Source organism: Mesoplodon densirostris, chromosome 2, assembly GCF_025265405.1.
Source record: "Mesoplodon densirostris isolate mMesDen1 chromosome 2, mMesDen1 primary haplotype, whole genome shotgun sequence".
NCBI classification, from domain to species: Eukaryota; Metazoa; Chordata; class Mammalia; order Artiodactyla; family Ziphiidae; genus Mesoplodon; species Mesoplodon densirostris.
Genome location: NC_082662.1, coordinates 19,647,009 through 19,664,754, shown reverse-complemented (window position 1 = coordinate 19,664,754; position 17,746 = coordinate 19,647,009). Strand labels below are relative to the sequence as shown.

Here is a 17,746-nt window from a genome sequence, read left to right as displayed (position 1 = left end):
CAGACAAGAGACACAGGTGCTGGCTGCGGGGAGTGAAGGCACATGGGGGTGCTGGTGTACCCCCAGACAACGAAGGAGTCCAAGGTCACATGGGCAGAGCTCTGGCAGCCTGTGCTATACAGCTGTGGGTTGGCAGGACAACAAGAGAGGAACACACGAAAGGTTCTATATCCCCTTCTATTCTATAGGGAAGACATTTGAGGAGGATGAAGAAGGTTTAAAGTATGAAAGAGGTGCTTGCTCCAGCAGCACATATACTAAAATTGGAACGATACAGAGAAGATTAGCGTGGCCCCTGCGCAAGGATGACACTCAAATTCGTGAAGCGTTCCATATTTTGGGGAAGCAGATTCGTGAAGCGTTCCATATTTTTGGGAAGCAGCCGTATAGCACAGGGAGATCAGTTCGGTGCTTAGTGACCACCTAGAGGGGTGGGATAGGGAGGGTGGGATAGGATGGTGGGAGGGAGACGCAAGAGGGAGGAGATATGGGGATATATGTATATGTATAGCTGATTCTCTTTGTTATAAAGCAGAAACTAACACACCCTTGTAAAGCAATTATACTCCAATAAAGATGTTAAAAATAAATAAATAAAAAATAAAGTATGAAAGAGAAAGCTGATCAGGAAGGTACAGAAAGATTGCCAGGCAATAGTGAAGTCCCAGTTGAGAGAGAGACCATGACCTTGTCATGGCACAAACACCAACAGCATCCAGGTATAACAGCATGGTGGGGCAAAAGAGGAGTGATTGGCAAAGACGTGGTAAAGGCATTCGGTCTTTCCTGGGCAGGAAAGGAACTTAGAACCTTAGAACTGAATAGAGAGGGAGACAATGTAGAGGCCAGGGGCTTGGCAGTTTTAACAAATTTGAAGAACAGGTATTGTGGGAGCAACTGGGTTAAAAAAAATGTGGAAGGATGAGAGGGTGTGGTCCCAGATTTAAGAAACGATGATGCAAGGTCCAGGCTGTGGCCATTACGGTGGGTACCTAAGGTGGAACAGAGGGGAAGGTCACTGGAGCTGAGGAGGTCAAAGAACCAACAGGCTGCTCTCACCACGTTGCTGGTGCCTGAATCACCCCCTCCTCTTCCCCTCTCCTCTCCTGGCTGAAGCCTGCGGAACCACAGCCAGAAGCTGGGACCACCGCAATCCTGCCAACTACAGTGCAAAGATGAAACAGAATTTAGAAACAATTGTTTGGCTTGAAGACCAGAAAACCAGACACTATGAGATTAAAGACAGAAATAATTTAAGAAACATTCACAGCAGTGACTAACCCAAGTTCTTTGAAAGGTATCTCAGCGCCATGAACTGTTTTTTCAAGATCGCCAGGTAGCAATTGACTGGCTTCTTGATTTAGCTCTTAGACTTGACTATGGAGGTAATGCTGAAAAATACAAAGACTTGGGACCTGATGGTGCAAAACATGCAGACAGTGCAACTAAAAATGCAGAGCCATTGATCAATTTGGATGTAAAGAATCCTGCTAGGAAGGCTGGGGTAAAGGCTTTGCTAACCTCCTTTGGGTTCAGCGTCACAGGGATTACCTGGTAACGATTAAGGCAATTCTCATTATGGTCCAGGAGCTCCTGAACAGGATGCAGTTGCTGGAGGAAATCGAACAAAAGAAGGCTTGCCTGTTGCTTTAGACAAGCATATTCTTGGTTTGGACACAGGAAATGCAGTTCTCCATGAAGCTACTCAAATTCTGTTGCATATAGAAGAGCTCAGAGAGCGGCAGACAAAAATAAATGCAGCCAGAGTGGCTGTTCAGACGATTCTTGCTGATCCAAAGACAGACCACAGGCTGGGGAAAGTTGGAGGACAAACACTGTAGGATTTCAGCTTCTCACCTGCTTAGTACAATTGGGAACCATGTACGCTCTGGCATGTGTTTGGAAATCAAATGTCACATTTTCAAAGGAGAAACCCCAGAAAATGGATGATGGTCTAGAGATTTACCATCATTGCTTTTTCTTTAATAAAGTTCTAGGAAGTGGGGAAAAGAAAAGAGAACTAGCAGGATGGGTGTGGAACGCATCATGTACATGGACGCTGAAAACTCACAGGAAGCCTCAGAGCCAGACGCTGACTAGAGCAATGCGAACGGTAATAATCATCACTGACACATACTGGGTGCTTCCACCTGCTTTATCTCATTTCATCCTCCTTCTCTTCCTTCAGGTCTTAGCTTAAATGGCACCTCATTCCCTAACCCCCTTCCCATCATAGTTCTCCTTCATTCTGTCTCAAACTCTTCATAGAACATATATCAATTTATAATTATTTTCTTCTGTTCACTTTTTTTTTTTTTTTTTTTTTGAGGTATGCGGGCCTCTCACTGTTGTGGCCTCTCCAGTTGCGGAGCACAGGCTGCGGACACGCAGGCTCAGCAGCCATGGCTCACGGGCCCAGACGCTCCACGGCATGTGGGATCTTCCCGAACCGGGGCACAAACCTGTGTCCCCTGCATCGGCAGGCGGACTCTCAACCACTGCGCCACCAGGGAAGCCCCCTTCTGTTCACTTTTTAGCTGAATGACTGTCGAATGCCAGTAACTATTCTCCAAGGTGGTTACTATTACTCTCCCATTTTACATCCAAGAAAATTTAAGCTCAGATATTATTAAGTGCTTTACCCAAGAGCACACAGTGAGTAAGTGGCAAACCTGAGACTGGAACCCAGGAACATCTGACTCCAAAGCCCACATTCTTAATGATAACACCTCCACAAAGTTTTCAGTGACTGAGAGGAGATGACCAGGAAGTGGGGAGAGAGCAGGGCAGAGATTGGTGTACTGCCCTGCTCTCAGGTTATATGGTAATTGTAGGACCAAGGACTTTCATACTAGAAATAGTTCAGAAGTAGCCCTGGGAAGGAAGGAGGGCTGCTAACCTACCTTCTGACCCCAGGTGTTCGAGATGTGGGCGATGCATAGTATCCTTTTGAGAGAGCTGCAGAGAAATCTCTCGGAGGAGCTCTGGGTTTCTATTAGCCAAGAGGTGGAGGGAAATTTCCATGAAGAGCTCACACTCCTCGGGAGGGTTTGCTTAGCATAGGATGAGGCTCCAGGGGGTGCAGTGGGAGGCTTTAGGGGAGCAAAGCCGTAGGAAGAGGCAACACAGAGCAGAATGCAGACGGGGGTGTGAAAGAAGATATATAATGGGGAGGCTTATATTTTGAGCATTAAACCAAGGATCAGAGGGCTGTGGGGAAGGTCAGGTTCAGCTGGTAACATATTTGCAAAGAATCATTCTTACCAGTCTTCTGATGGGCAGGAGAAATTCAGAGCGTTCTGGAAGAAGTCAGTCTTGTCCTAAGTTGGTTGGGTTTTGAAGACAGTCTCATCCAGGTACACTGACCCATGAGAGTTCTATTTAGTCCCCAGGACTCTATCAGCAGTTGAACACAGCAGAGGGAGTGGACATGATTCAGGTCTCCAGGAATGTGTCAGGTTTGGCCTGTACTGATTTGCTTCAAACAGAATCAGACAGCACAACAGGGTAAGCCTGCAAGTTCCTGGGCAAAAACTATTTACTCAGCTCTGGAACTCCAGAATGTAACAGACGCCCACCTCACATACCAGAAAGAAGCTCGCTAAATGCTTGTTGATTGAATGATTGCGGGTTTATACTCTTTGTGATGGAATTCAGCACAGCCATCTAATAATATGGAGTATTATAGAGACATTGAAGTTCAAGATTAGATTTGAGTAAAGATTGAATCAGTAGGGCTCCCCCGCAAAATCCTTGAAATATAGCAAAATGGAGACTATTTTTTCGTGTGTAGTGAAAAAGCCTAACGTAAGATTTTCCATCTTAACCATTTTTAACTGTACAGTTCAGTCGTATTAAGTATATTCATATTGTTGTGAAACAGATCTCCAGAACTTTTTCAGCTTGTAAATCAGAAGCTCTATACTCATTAAACAACCCCCCTTTTCCCCCTGCTCACCAGCCCCTGGTACCCACCATTCCACTTTCTGTTTCTATGAATTGGACTACTTTACATACCTCATATAAATGGAATCATACAGTATTTACCCTTTTGTGATTGGCTTATTTTGTTCAGCATAACATTCTAAAGTTTCATCCATGTTGTAGTGTGTGGCAGGATTTCTTTTCTTTTTGAGGCTAAATAATATTCCATTGTATGCATATATAGTTTGTTTATTCATCTGTTGATAGACATTTGGTTTGCTCCTACCTCTTGTCAGTTGTGAATAATACTACTCTATATATGGTTGAACAAATATCTCTTTGAGACCCTCCTTTCAATTCTCTAGGATATATATTCAGAAATAGAATTGCTGGATCACCTGGTAGTATTATTTTTAATTTTTTTAGGATCTTCCATACTGTTTTCCATAGTGGTCGCACCATTGCACAATCTTGACAACAGTACACAAGTATTCCAATTTTACCACATCCTCACCAACCCTTCTTATTTTTTTTTAATAGCCTTTCTAACAGGTGTGAGATGTGGGTTTTTTTTTTATATAGCCTTTCTAATGGGTGTGAGGTGATATGTCATTGTGGTTTTGATTTACATTTCTCTGATGATTAGTGATGTTGAGCATCTTTTCACATGCTTCTTGGCCACTTGTATTCATCTTTGGAGAAATGTTTATTCAAGTCATTTGTCTATTTTTTGGTTGGGGTATTTGGGGGTTTTTTTGTTTGTTTTAGGAATTCTTTATTTATTCTAGATATTAACCTCTTATCAGACATAAGATTTGCAAATAATTTCTCCCATTCCATAGGTTGCCTTTTCTCTCTGTTGATTGTGTCCTTTCATGCACAAAAGTTTTTAAGTTTAATGTGGTCAAAATGTAGAAGATTTTTTAACCACAATGAAGTAGCTAAGAGATCATGGGCTAATATATTTAATGTTGGCAAGAAAATCTTGCTTACATGATTAGGAAGATATTCAAGGTAAACTGACATTTGCACTAAAACATCTCTTTATTTGAAGTGTTGGCTTTGTAATTGAGCCTGCATTTACTCTAGGCTGTATTCCTCAAGGGGCTCAGTGCAACACTGGACCTGCTTAATACAGTAAAACTGATGTTATAAAACTTGGTGCAATAAGACGACAACAACAAAAACCAAAAAAACTAAAAAATAAAATGAAACATGGTGCAGAAATTATCACTAACGAAAGGTATTAAGCAAAACCAGTAATATTAGTGGTTTAAAAGTTGCCACCTGGATTATGCAGCCATTACTTTTTTTTTTTTTTTTTTGGCTGCACCACGCAGCATGCAGGATCTTAGCTCCCCCACTGGGGATCAAACCATTGCCACCTGCAGCGGAAGCGTGGAGTCTTAACTACTGGACCGCCAGGGAAGTCCCACAAATGTTAATAAAACCCTTAAAGGACATGATAGAATGCTTTGAAAGTAATGTTAAGAAAAAAAAAGTTAGATATAAAATTGTAGAATTCATTTTCATAATTTTAACAAAACACATGCGAGACCATAAAGCTGAAAATTCTGAGGGAACATTGCCAAGACAAATTAAAGAAGACCTAATTAAACAGAGAGGTATACACCATGTTTATAGATTGTAACATTCAATATTGTTGAGATACTTTAGTTATCTTAAAACCACTAATGCCCATCAGCAGTAATTCATTATTTAAAATAGTGGTTTACGTTTTATATTGCTAACAGCTGAAAAGTGTAAGCATTTTACTGGGATACCCTATATTGTTGAATTTGATTGATTTCAGGGTGGGCTCAACAAAAAAGTAGTTTCTGAACCTGCAAAGGAGATGACCAGTGCTGGGATTGTGGGTTTTTTACTGGGGACAATCGTATTTTTTACTGAGTGACTGTCCTACAAGTGAGCAAATCCTTTTTGACTCCTCTTCAGCTATAATAATCTGGGATTAGCCTCAGCTTCAGAGGTAGAAGCAACATGTGGCATCACCTCTCAAGATGGTATGAATAAAATAGTCCTTAGGGCAAGAAATCTTAAATTTCCCCATCAATAAAAAGAAAGTATTCCCGTGCTCCTGGGTGATGGAGCTGTATTCAGATAAGGTTAGGGCTTTAGATCACTGGAAAATTAACTATTCACGGAATAGTTAACGGAAAGTCATTAACCGTTCTCGTGCCCTAGGGCACTCCAATATGAAGAGTCAAGTTGAAGAGGGAGAATCAGCCAGCAAGGGAGACTGAAAAAGAGTGTCTACTAAGATGGGGCGGGGAACCCTGTGTGGTGTCGTAGAAACCAAGTGAAGAAAGTATACTAGGTACTGTATGAATCAGGATCCAATCAAAGGAAAGCAAACCAGTTCTAGGTATTTCAGACAGAAGAATTTAATAAAGGAACTGGCTACAAGAGTATAGAAGAGATGGAGCAGCAGAAGAGGAGAGGGGCGATTACTCAAAGATTATTAACTTCAGGAAACCATCACCACTCTGGGCTAGAGGTGCAAAAATGTTACCTGAAGCCCAGGGCACAGTATCCCTAAAGTTCCTGTTGGTTGTTGGAGCCCAGTTACCTGAGCAGGAGCCCGGGAGCCTGCACTTACAGGTTATTGCTCCTGTGTCCACAGGCACCACCCAGATCCACTGCTGCCATTGTCACTAGAGCCAAGGCTGTCACCACCACCAACGCCGTACTGCTCAGCTGTACTGCTGTCACTGATGCCAAAGACACCACAAGAAACCAGAGTCAGAAAGGGAGGCAATTCTCTCTTCCTTTCATCTGCCAGTGCCTTTCGTTGACAAAACCTAAACAGAAACCGGCTAGCTCGGGAGTCTGGAAAATATCATTTGTCTCTCTCTGATACATAGCAGAGCATAGAAAGGTAGATAAGGGTCAAGAGCAATAGGCAAATGACCAGCATAATCTACCCTTTTGGTCATTCAGCATCCCTTCTTATTCTTCTGCCTATATTTAGGTCAAAGACTCAAAGACTAAATTGAAGTTACCTACCAAATGCTGCCTACATCTTAGAAACCTCTCATAGCTCTCCACTACCTTCAGAGTAAAGTCAAAACCCCATAGCTTGGAGGTTAAGAACCTACCAAGCTAGACCAAGCTTCCTTTTGTAACTTCTCACTATTCCAACTAGATTGATCCATATTTCATTTCCCAAACACATCTGGTATATTCCTCCCTCTAAGCCTTTGAGCTTGTCATTTCCCCCACCTAAAATGCATTCCCCTTCTCATCTCTTCTACCTCCTCTGCTTCAAGCCTACCCAACGATCACAGCATGGCTCAGGTTCAATTCCTCCACACAGCCCCCTCCCAAAGGTGCCAGCCCTCAGCACTCTTCCACTCTTGAATTCCTCAAGTCTATGCCACTGATAGAGACCAACTAGCCTTCCTGGCATCCCCATGGCACCTAGTGGCATATTGCCTCCAACCTATCCATTTACTGGCTGATTTCTGGTGGTGGAGGATAGGGAAAATGAATTGGCAATACATAGCCGACTATTAATTGGAAACCCAAGGCACTTACTGCCCGATATCAGCTTCCTGCCATCTCCCATAGGCCCCACTAAGGCTCTGCCTGTTTAATTCTGAATTATAATTTGGAGCAGTTCATCAGTTCTCCATAGCAACCTTAGAGGAGCTCAGCGGGCCTCCAGAGACATTGTTCTCAGATTACTACCAAGCTAGCAACCTGGTTGAGGGTATTACTAAACCACACAGCTTGCCAGCTAATATCAAGTCAAAGCAGAAGCAAACAAAATGTTTTCAAGGGTGTTGCTCAACAGGAATCATGTGCCCTGAGAAAACTTGTAAAGACTCAGAACTAAACAAATTTCTGCTTAGCCATCCCGAGTCTGCTCCTGACAAAGATTAAAAGAAGCAAAGCAGCTATAAATCCTCCTTCTCTATGGAAGTTTAAGATGTGGTTCAGGGCTTCTCTGGTGGTGCAGGGGTTAAGAATCCGCCTGCCAATGCAGGAAACACGGGTTCAAGCCCTGGTCTGAAAAGATCCCACAGGCTGCGGAGCAACTAAGCCCGTGTGCCACATCTACTGAGCCGGTGCTCTAGAGCCCGTGAGCCACAACTACTGAGCCCGTGTGCCAAAACTACCAAAGCCCGCGCGCCTAGAGCCTGTGCTCCACAACAAGAGAAGCCACCGTGATGAGAAGCCCGTGCACCTCAATGGACAGTAGCCCCCGCTCGCCGCAACTAGAGAAAGCCTGCGTGCAGCAATGAAAACCCAACACAGCCAAAAATAAATAAATTTTTTAAAAAGATGTAGTTCAGAATAGTAACTCTTACCAACAAAGAAAATTGTTCATCAACACGAACGGCAATCAGCAAAGAACCAAAGATGTGGTTCTTGTCCCAGTTCTGCCCTGCATGAGGCATGTCCCTTTCCCTCTCTGGATCTCAGTTTCCTCATCTGAAAAACTAGGAACTTGAGCTAGATAATCCCCAAGGGCCCTTGCAACCATAAAATCCAAAGACATCTTTAATTGCTTTCTGGTCTTCTTTTACAAAACATCCAATTATTCATTGAAGACTATTAATCATCTATTATCTTGAAAGCCACCACATATGACTGTTCAGATTGTACACTGAACAAATCCAGAGGGCACCATCTACATTGGGTTTGTGTGAACTGTACCCCTGTGTTGAGTGGTACACAACCTGAACATCCAAACATAGCAGCCTTGATTATGCTCTTCAATTTTGATAATATTTAAGTTTTCACCTTTTATTTTCTTAATACCCGTTGTTTCCTGACCTTGGGTCCCTACCAGCAGAGATGAAACTACATTAATATCTGGTACTGAGTTAAGTACTCTCTTATTGATTAACTTTTAATCATGGACAAGAAAAGAGAATAATAACATTAATACACTATTGACCACATATGTGCAAGATACTTTACATATATTAACATTTAATCCTTATGAAATCCTATCAGGGATAAATATTTCATCCTTATCTTTGGATGGGAAAGTCGAGGCTCAGGGGGACTAAGTAAACTACCCCAGGGTTCCCAGCCAGAGCTAGAAAGTGGCTGAGATGAGGATTCAAAGCCACGTCTGACTCCAAAGCTCATCCTCTTTCCACTCCACCACCCACGACACCTTCTGTATGCTCCATACTCTGCCAACAAGCTTGACATTTTTCTGATATCAGTGAACACGTACAAGTAATTAGAACATTCAGTTAACCAGAAGCAGCAGTAACGTTGCATAATCACACTAGAGAGAAGTCAACACTCACCCATTTCCATCCTGATGTTGCCGCTAACTAGAGATGTGCTTACCTGTCTGTGGGCCTGTGCCCTCATTTCAAATAGGAGTGATGTCTTGGGACCTTTTTAGGTAAGTTAAGTACCAGCAATTCCTATAGCAATGAGCATTTAATTATTTGCATTCTCTGAGTTTTTGTTAGTCTTTTTGGCTCCAGCTAAACAGTTGTGCCACTCTTGTGACCACTTCAGCCACCAAGGAGAGTTCTTTGTGGTCCTTGCTTCTTTATGCCTCCCTCAGGGCACTCCTGTACTTCCCCCTCAGCCTCAAGATCCCAGGTCTGAGAACTTATTCCATGTAGATTTGTAGGCTTTGAGACACTAGCCTATTATCAGCAGCCCTTGTTTCCTTCCCTCTAGTGTCTCCAGCTCTTTCAGGATTTCCCAGTGAATCGAGCATTGCATTCCTAAAGAGGGCTGATGTCAGAGTTGTGGCCAAACAGGAGGTGAAATGGAAGGACAGATGCTGGCTGCTCCTTCACAGACCCTGTCTTTCAACTCAGCATCAATCAACAGAACTAGAGGATGTCCTAATGCGCAGCCATAAAACTTTCAGATCCAGACCAGGTTTTCCTTCTCAATATGAATAGTCAATCATCCTGACTATGATTATGAGGGTAGGGGAAAAAGGAGATCTAAATAAAATTAAAATGTGAATTATTTCCCAAGTGCAGCTGTTTTCTGCTCCATAACACCTGGATACAAGATATAATATTTTCTTTATTGGTCTACGTCACACTATATCTGGCTCTGAACTCTGACCTCCGTGGATGGGAAAAAAATATAATCTTCGTTATATGTAGAGGCCACATCCTTCCCCTTCCCCTTCCCCCAGAATTGTACTTGGGTATCAGGGCACTTAGGCAATGCCAAAATTTGTGGGAAGGTTCTCTGATCCTCGGTGTGTCGAGTTTGACACTAAGAAGCTCATTACCCAAAACTATATGGCCCATTAAAAGATGACAGTTCATAGCCCAGTTCATAGTGAGTGGGGACCTCACTCACTCCCAAGATTGCCATGATGTTGAGGGTTTAAATCCCAGGCTCCACGCATCACTTCCAACAGAGGAGCAGCCCCTCTTGGAATGCTGCATGGTGGCTGGGCACTGGTCTCTGCCACTCTTGTGACCACCACTGCCACCAGGGAGAGTTCTCTGTGGTCCCTGCTCCTGTGCGGCTCCAGCCTGCTGTCTAACTCTGGAAAAGGGGCATGTGATTGGTGAAGCTTAGATCACAGGTCCATACCTTTGCTACAAGGGAGGCTGGGAAAACAAGCATCTATACTGTGAGGTAGGCTCTGCCTCTTACCAAGACATGGAAAGCAAGGGATTCCCCAAGCAAGTCATGGGCAGGAACAAAGAAGGACAATGTCTGTACTGCTTTAACCTGTGGATCTTGGCAAAAACCCTTGTCTTCTCCTGAGCTCAGCTTCCTCAACTGAAAATAGAGATAATGACACTGACTTCACAGCATAAAAGCCCAGGAGACAAAGGCATACCTGGGCGACCCAGCCTCCCTGTCTCCGGGGTATGGCAGGATGGGGCAAAGGGAGACGAAATCCCAGGAGAGAGATGAGATGTAGGGAGCATGCCTGGAGGTGATATGTTCTGACCATCAAGGCAAGGACCTGAGCTGAAATGCCCCCTAAAAGTGGGAATCATCCAGAAGTCATGCCTCTGCAACAGTTAACACTGAGCCAAGAGCATTCTAGAAGGAGTCAGACTTCAGGAAAGGAAAAAGAGAAAGAAGAAGGTGCTTTAAAATGGGACACTGTGTACACATGGAGCCAGGAGAGGGAGGAAAGTCAAAACGTAGGGCAGGGCTAAAACAGAGGTCATCTTGCCCTAAATCAGGATTGGGTAACTGAGGCAACTTCTCACAGAGGGCTCCAAGTCTTCTGATCTTCCCACACGCCTGCGGGCTGCCTGTGAACCAAGTCACATAGTTGCCAGTACAGCAGCAGTGAAGCTAAACAATTAAATCTCTGCCTCTTTGCTTTTCATGCTGAAGGTCTCTCCATGTGAAAAAATCTAATGTGATTTTTTCCCCCATAACTGTGTGCCTCCTCTCATGTTCCAGACAGGAAAATAAATAACAATTGATTATGAAATATGGTTCCAAAAAGCATGTTGAAGACTTGTTTACTGGTGTTTTTAATCTCTACAGTAGTTTGAGCTCAAAAATAATAATAAAAACACTATGACTATATACAGTGAAAGATATATACATATTTTTAGAACACCCTGCACAATTCTATAGTTACTCTATATTTATACACCATATGTATGTGTGTGCATACATATAGAGAGAATTTGTCTATATATGTATACACATATAATCACTGAATTGTACACTTTAAATTTTACTAAAAGTTTTACTAAAAATTATTGATTTGTACACTTACAGTGGGCATATTTTATGGTATGTAAATTATACCTCAATAAAGCTGTCTTTAAAAACCACCCTACACAAGATTTGAAAACGAACTACAAACTAGCAGAATATATTTGCCATGAAAATAACTGTAACAGAGGTATCCTTACTATATAAAGAACTCTTCAACATCATGAGAAGAATGTTTACATCCAAATTGAAACACGGGCTAAAGGAGAAACAGAAATGGTCAGTAAACATGAGAAAAATCTTCATTTCACTAACAATCAAATAAACGTAGTTTTAAGAAGTAAAAGTTTTAATCTATAAAAATCTTAAAAATTGCAACTTCTTTTTTAAGATGATGTCCAGAATTGGTGAGAGTAGCTGACCCAGGCTGGGAAAACTCCTAGATCTCCTAGATATCATCTCCCTTCCTAACCCAGAGGGAATTAAGTCCTCCTTCTTTGTTTCAGTGTCACCCTAAACTTCCATCACTTATGCCTTATTGTTACTGGCTACTTACATGACTGTATCACCCAGTTAAATTTCAACCCCCTGAGAGCTGTGGCTTATTCTTCAGTGTACTCCCAGTTCTAGCAGAGAATATAAACTCTACATGTTTATTCTATGTTTATTGACTGAATAAGAAGAGTGAAATTGGTACAGATTTCCAAAGGGCATTTTGATCATGTCTATCAAGTCCTTAAATTCTTTAATATTCTTTGACTCAGTGATTCAAAACTGAGAAGTCTGTTCTAACCAAAATGTACAAAGATATTTATCTCAGGGTTAAATGTGGAAACAATGCAAATGTTAAACATTCAGTAATAGATTAAATTTTTTTAATTTTATGTCCTTTTTTACTGTGGTAAAATGCACATAACATACTATTTTAACCATTTTAAAATGTGAAATTCAGTGACATTTAATACATTCACAATGTTGTGCAACCATCACTACTACCTTGTTCCAGCACATTTTCTTCACCCCAAAAGGGAACCTCATACCGATTGAGCAGGCTCTCCCCATACCCCCTCCCCCAGAAGGGGGAACCACAATCTGCTTTCTGTCTCTATAGATTTACCTATTCTGGATATCTCTTATAAATGGAATCATACAGTACTGTATGTGGTCTTTTGTGTCTGGCTTGTTTCATTTAGCATAATGTTTTCAAGATTCAACCATGTGGTAGTAATTCATTCCTTTTTATGGCTGAATAATATACCATTGTATGAATATACCATATTTTATTTATCCATTAATCAGCTAATGAACATTTGGGTTGTTTCCACCTTTGGCTATTGTGAATAGTACCGCTATAAACATTCATGTCCAAATTTTTGTTCAAACACTGTTTTCAGTTCTTTGGAGTATATACACCAGGAGTGGAATTGCTGGGTATTTCTATGTTTATGTTCTATAGTAATTCTATGTTAAATTTATTGAGGAAGGGCCAAACTGTTTTCCACAGTGGCTGCACCATTTTACATTCCCACCAACAATGCACAAGGGTTCCATAGATTCACATTTTATTATGTGCTTTTGTGATGTGAGACTGTTCTGGCATGAATAAAACAGACAAGTCCCTGCTTTTAAGAAGCTGACATTCAGGGACTTCCCTGGTGGTCCAGTGGTTAAGACTCCATGCTCCCAATGCAGGGGACGTGGGTTCAGTCCCTGGTGGGGGAACTAGATCCCACATGCATGCCGCAACTAAAGATCCCGCATGCCGCAACTAAGACACGGTGCAGCCAAAATAAATAAATAATAAAATAAGTAAGTAAATACAAATAAAAAGAAACACATTCAGCAGAGGGAGTCAGGTAATAAACAAGTAAATAAATATAAATCTTCTTTTGATTTTTTTTCAACTATTTAAAAATGTTAAGACCCATTCTTAGTACATGGACTGTGCAAAAATAAGCTGCAAGCCAGACTTGGCCCGAGGGCTGTAGTTTTCTGACGCCTGATGTACATTCCCACTTACCAAGACTGACCTAGCTGCTGCCAACCTGCCGCCAACCTACCAGGTACAAAGATCAATGCTGAGCCCGGGATACGATGCCTCAGGACTGCCAACCAACCCCTTCAGCAGGAAGAGATAGGGTTACAGTGATACCACGGGGGTAGGGAGGAATGCGTGTAGAACCCAGGTGATCCTGGGACTTCCCTGGCAGTCCAGTGGTTAAGACTCCGAGCTCCCAATGCAGGGGGCATGGGTTCAATCCCTGGTTGGGCAAATAAGATCCTGTATGCTGCGTGGCACAGCCAAGAAAAAAGAACCCAGGTGATCTAGTCAGGTCTCTCTTCATATCGCTTACTTGACAACTGTACTGCAAATGGACAAGTGCTGCAACCCTGACCTGAGAAGGGCATGGTGACAAGGGGCTCAGACCACTATGGGTGAGCCATCAAGATTAGAAGAAGTGACACGAGCATGAGGATAGTGGAGGAGGGACAAGATGGGTGTCAGCTGTGGCCCAAGAGCAGCTGCAGCTACGGAGCTGTAGTTCATCCCAAGAGCCTCCCTCTTTCAATTTTTCCCCTTAGTAAGAAAGACCCATGGGACCCATGAAGGAGGTGCTCCCCAATAATGTCAGAATAAAGGGATCTGCACGGAGCAAGGCATGGACTTTAGCCATCATGTAAGTGTAACTGAGCAGGACCCTATGGGGCCTTCCTGGGACAGACCCCTCCCCCATATCCTCTGCTGTAGCTCCTCTCTGAAGTACCCAGGTAATAGTATCTCATGCATATTTCCTGAGTTTTTCAGATGCTAAAAACCACCACCAAATGCAAGAAATTAACGACCTGATGATCGTGTGCATGTAGGCCTATCTAAGGATCAATCACCATCAACCAATCAGAGAATTGTGCATGAGCTGATGACATACCCTGTGACCACCCCCTCCCTCACCTGGCCTTTAAAAATGATTTGCTGAAACCCTTCGGGGAGTTCAGGTTTTGGGGGACAGAAGCCACGCATTCTCCTTTCATGGCTCAGCAATAAACCTCTCTCTGCTCCAAAGTCCAGCGTTTTGGTTTATTTGGACTCACCGTGTGTCAGGCACATGAACTTGGAACGTGAGGTCAGTAACAGAAGTGAGCCCGCTTAGGTCTCACTTTCAAGAGTGACCTTCCCCCACCACGTGTGTTGTTAGCTAATAGCCTCAGCCACAGCGCCTTCAGGATCCAGTCGGAGAGCAGAACGTCCAGTTCAGTCAGTTAGGCAGGTGAAGTTCCCTCTTATACAGCCTCTTTCAGACGTTCTAATTCAGGTCTTGCATTGATTGGATGAAGGCTGCCCACGTTAGGGAGGACAACCTGCTTTACTCAGTCTGCCTGTTCAAATGTTAATCTCATCCCAAAACATCTCCACAGACACACACAGAATGATGTTTCACCAAATGTCTGGCACCACAAAGCTTAGTCAAGTTAACTATATTTGTCTATTTGTGTGTTGTGCTTCAAACAGTCTCTGACTATAGGCTCAGTGACACCCATAAAAGGAATAGATACCTGTAAGCAAGCTTTTTTACTTGGCCTATTGTTACTCTCTGGGACTGGATAGTAATTGATGGGCATCTTGGATGATATAAAACTAATCTGATTAAAATTAAGATAAGTCAATTATGAACCATGTAAAACTAACCTAAAACTCAATTTTACAAATACTGTGTACCTCACTAGTTTAAGAACTCCTTGAAAACACAGGAACTGTTTTAAATTACCTTTTATTCCTTCAGCCTTATATACTGTCAGAAAGTCTTATAATGTCTCAAAGGTTCAATCGCTTCATCTGTAGAATGGGGATTAAATGATTAAATGAGATAGTGCAGATAAAATGATAAACACAGGATCTGGCATGTAGTTAGTTCTTGTTCAGTGTTAGCTTTTATTATCATCATCACCGTTTCTACATAAATCAATTATGCTACAACCATGTAATGAAATGTACCCTTTTAATGTATCCACAACATCTTTCCTTTCCCTCTTCTTCCTTACAAACAGAACTCTAATTTTGTTGAGAATAAGAATGGTTAGCCTCCCTTGATGATAGGTTTGGCTACAAGACTCAGTTCTGGCCAATTAAGTATAAGTGGGTATTGTTGTCTCTGACTTAATAAGTTCCTTGAGTGTGGGTGGTGGGTGGTGATTCAGCTAGCATATGCCTTTTGAACTTTGTCCTACTCTTTCTTTTTTTTTTTGGACTGTAGACATGATGCCTTCAGCTCCAGCAGCCATCTTGTGACCATGAGGCAATTTGAGTATAGAAGCCAGCACTAGGGATAACAGAGAAGAAAGAATGAAGGAGGAGCCTGGATATCCTGAAGCTGCCATACCAGTCCTGGACTCCCTATTCCTGACTTCTCATTATACAAAAAATAAATAAATAAGTGAAACTCTAATCTGTTTTGACCACTCTGTATACCTGTTTCCTCATCTATAAAATGGAAAGAATAATAGTAACCTAGCTCATAGGTTTGGAGTGAGGATTAAATGGGTTAATATACGTGACCTAAAATAACTGAAAACTGTGAGCAGAATGACCTCTGAAAGTTGTAACATTCTGCTACTTCTTGAGCCATTTCCCTTGCTCTTTTGTGAGAAAAATGCCTGGCATTTAAGTGCTCAGTAATAAGTGTAAGCTAACATGATCAACATTATTATTATTTCAAGTTTTTGTTACAGGCAATTGAACCCAATTCATAACTGATACAGCAGTGATTAAAAATTATACCTATTAAAACTATCTAATGGCCAGGGAGGGAAGATAATTCTTTTTTTTAAATTTATTATTTATTTTATTTATTTTTGGCTGCGTTGGGTCTTCGTTGCTGCACGCGGGCTTTCTCTAGTTGCGGTGAACAGGGGCTACTCTTTCTTGCAGTGCGCAGGCATCCCTTGCAGTGGCTTCTCTTGTTGCCAAGCAGGGGCTCTAGGCACGCGGGTTCAGTAGTTGTGGCACGTGGGCTCTAGAGTGCAGACTCAGTAGTTGTGGCACACGGGCTTAGCTGCTCCACAGCATGTGGGATCTTCCCAGACCAGGGCTCGAACCTGCGTCCCCTGCACTGGCAGGCAGATTCTTAACCACTGCACCACCAGGGAAGCCCCAGAAGATAATTCTTTATAAAATGTTCAGTGAGGAAGAAAACACATTATAAAACTGTATATATGGTATGACCCCAATTTAAACAATTATAGAAATGCTCAGAAATTCAGAAAAGTCTTAGAAGTAATTAGTTCTGAGTGGTATGATCACAGGTAATGTTTGTTGTCTTTATAGTTTATTTCCAAAATATTAACAATAAACACAGGACATTTATAACTGGGAAAAATGTTATTTTAAGACATTAAAAAGGAGGGTAAGATATAACAAGTGATTTTTACCTTAAGCGTATTCAAGGTAGGAATCCACGTGCTAGAAGAGATCATCTAAGGAATAAGGTAAACAAATATGTGCAGTAGTGGTGAATTCACCCACAGAGCAGAACTAGTGGGAGCCTGAGGTTAAAAGAGTCTGCATATAGGTAAATTGATAATGTGTTTATGTATGTGCCCCAAAGTTTCTGACCCACAAGTAAGGAATGTCTAAAAGGGAACACTGAGTCCTCCTCAGTCTGGGGAACTTGGCTTGCTGCCTACTCATTAGAGTGAGAAGGCATCTAGGAAACACCAGGCATGTCTTATTAAACGCATTTAAAGAGCATGCTTCTAATTGATTGTTCATGGAGACAGAGGCAGTGCCGAGCACCATCCATGGCAATTGTCTAAATCAAACAGTCGTAACAATAAAATTAAGCTTGATGTACTGACTCAAGGTTTTGGTTTTGTCTATGGAGACGGGCTCATACTTCCATGGCTTTAACACACAGAATTTGTCCCTGTGAGTCTCCCTCTAGCTAGCAGCACGGCCCTCTCAGGCGTGATGTTTGTACTATCATCCACAAATCAGGAAAGAGCTGTTTTAGGATCAAGGAAATTCATAGGTATATATTTTACACTTGGGTCTTACTTGTGCAATTCTGAGAACAGTGCGCAAGGAAAGTGGTTTTCTGACATAAATCCCAATAAAACATAACTTCTTCAAGAAGAGGTGCAGTGCCAACAGACCGTTTTCAGAGGT

General features: G+C 42.2%; 1 non-coding gene and 1 pseudogene across 1 annotated transcript; both read left to right on the top strand.

Moving 5' to 3' along the window:
- Window positions 1–233: 233 nt before the first annotated feature.
- LOC132484688 (U6 spliceosomal RNA) lies at window positions 234–340 on the top strand. The gene has a single exon (XR_009531250.1). It is a non-coding gene; the product is annotated as a U6 spliceosomal RNA (small nuclear RNA).
- Window positions 341–1,175: 835 nt separating this feature from the next.
- On the top strand, window positions 1,176–1,841 carry LOC132502591 (RNA transcription, translation and transport factor protein-like; annotated as a pseudogene).
- Window positions 1,842–17,746: the final 15,905 nt, after the last annotated feature.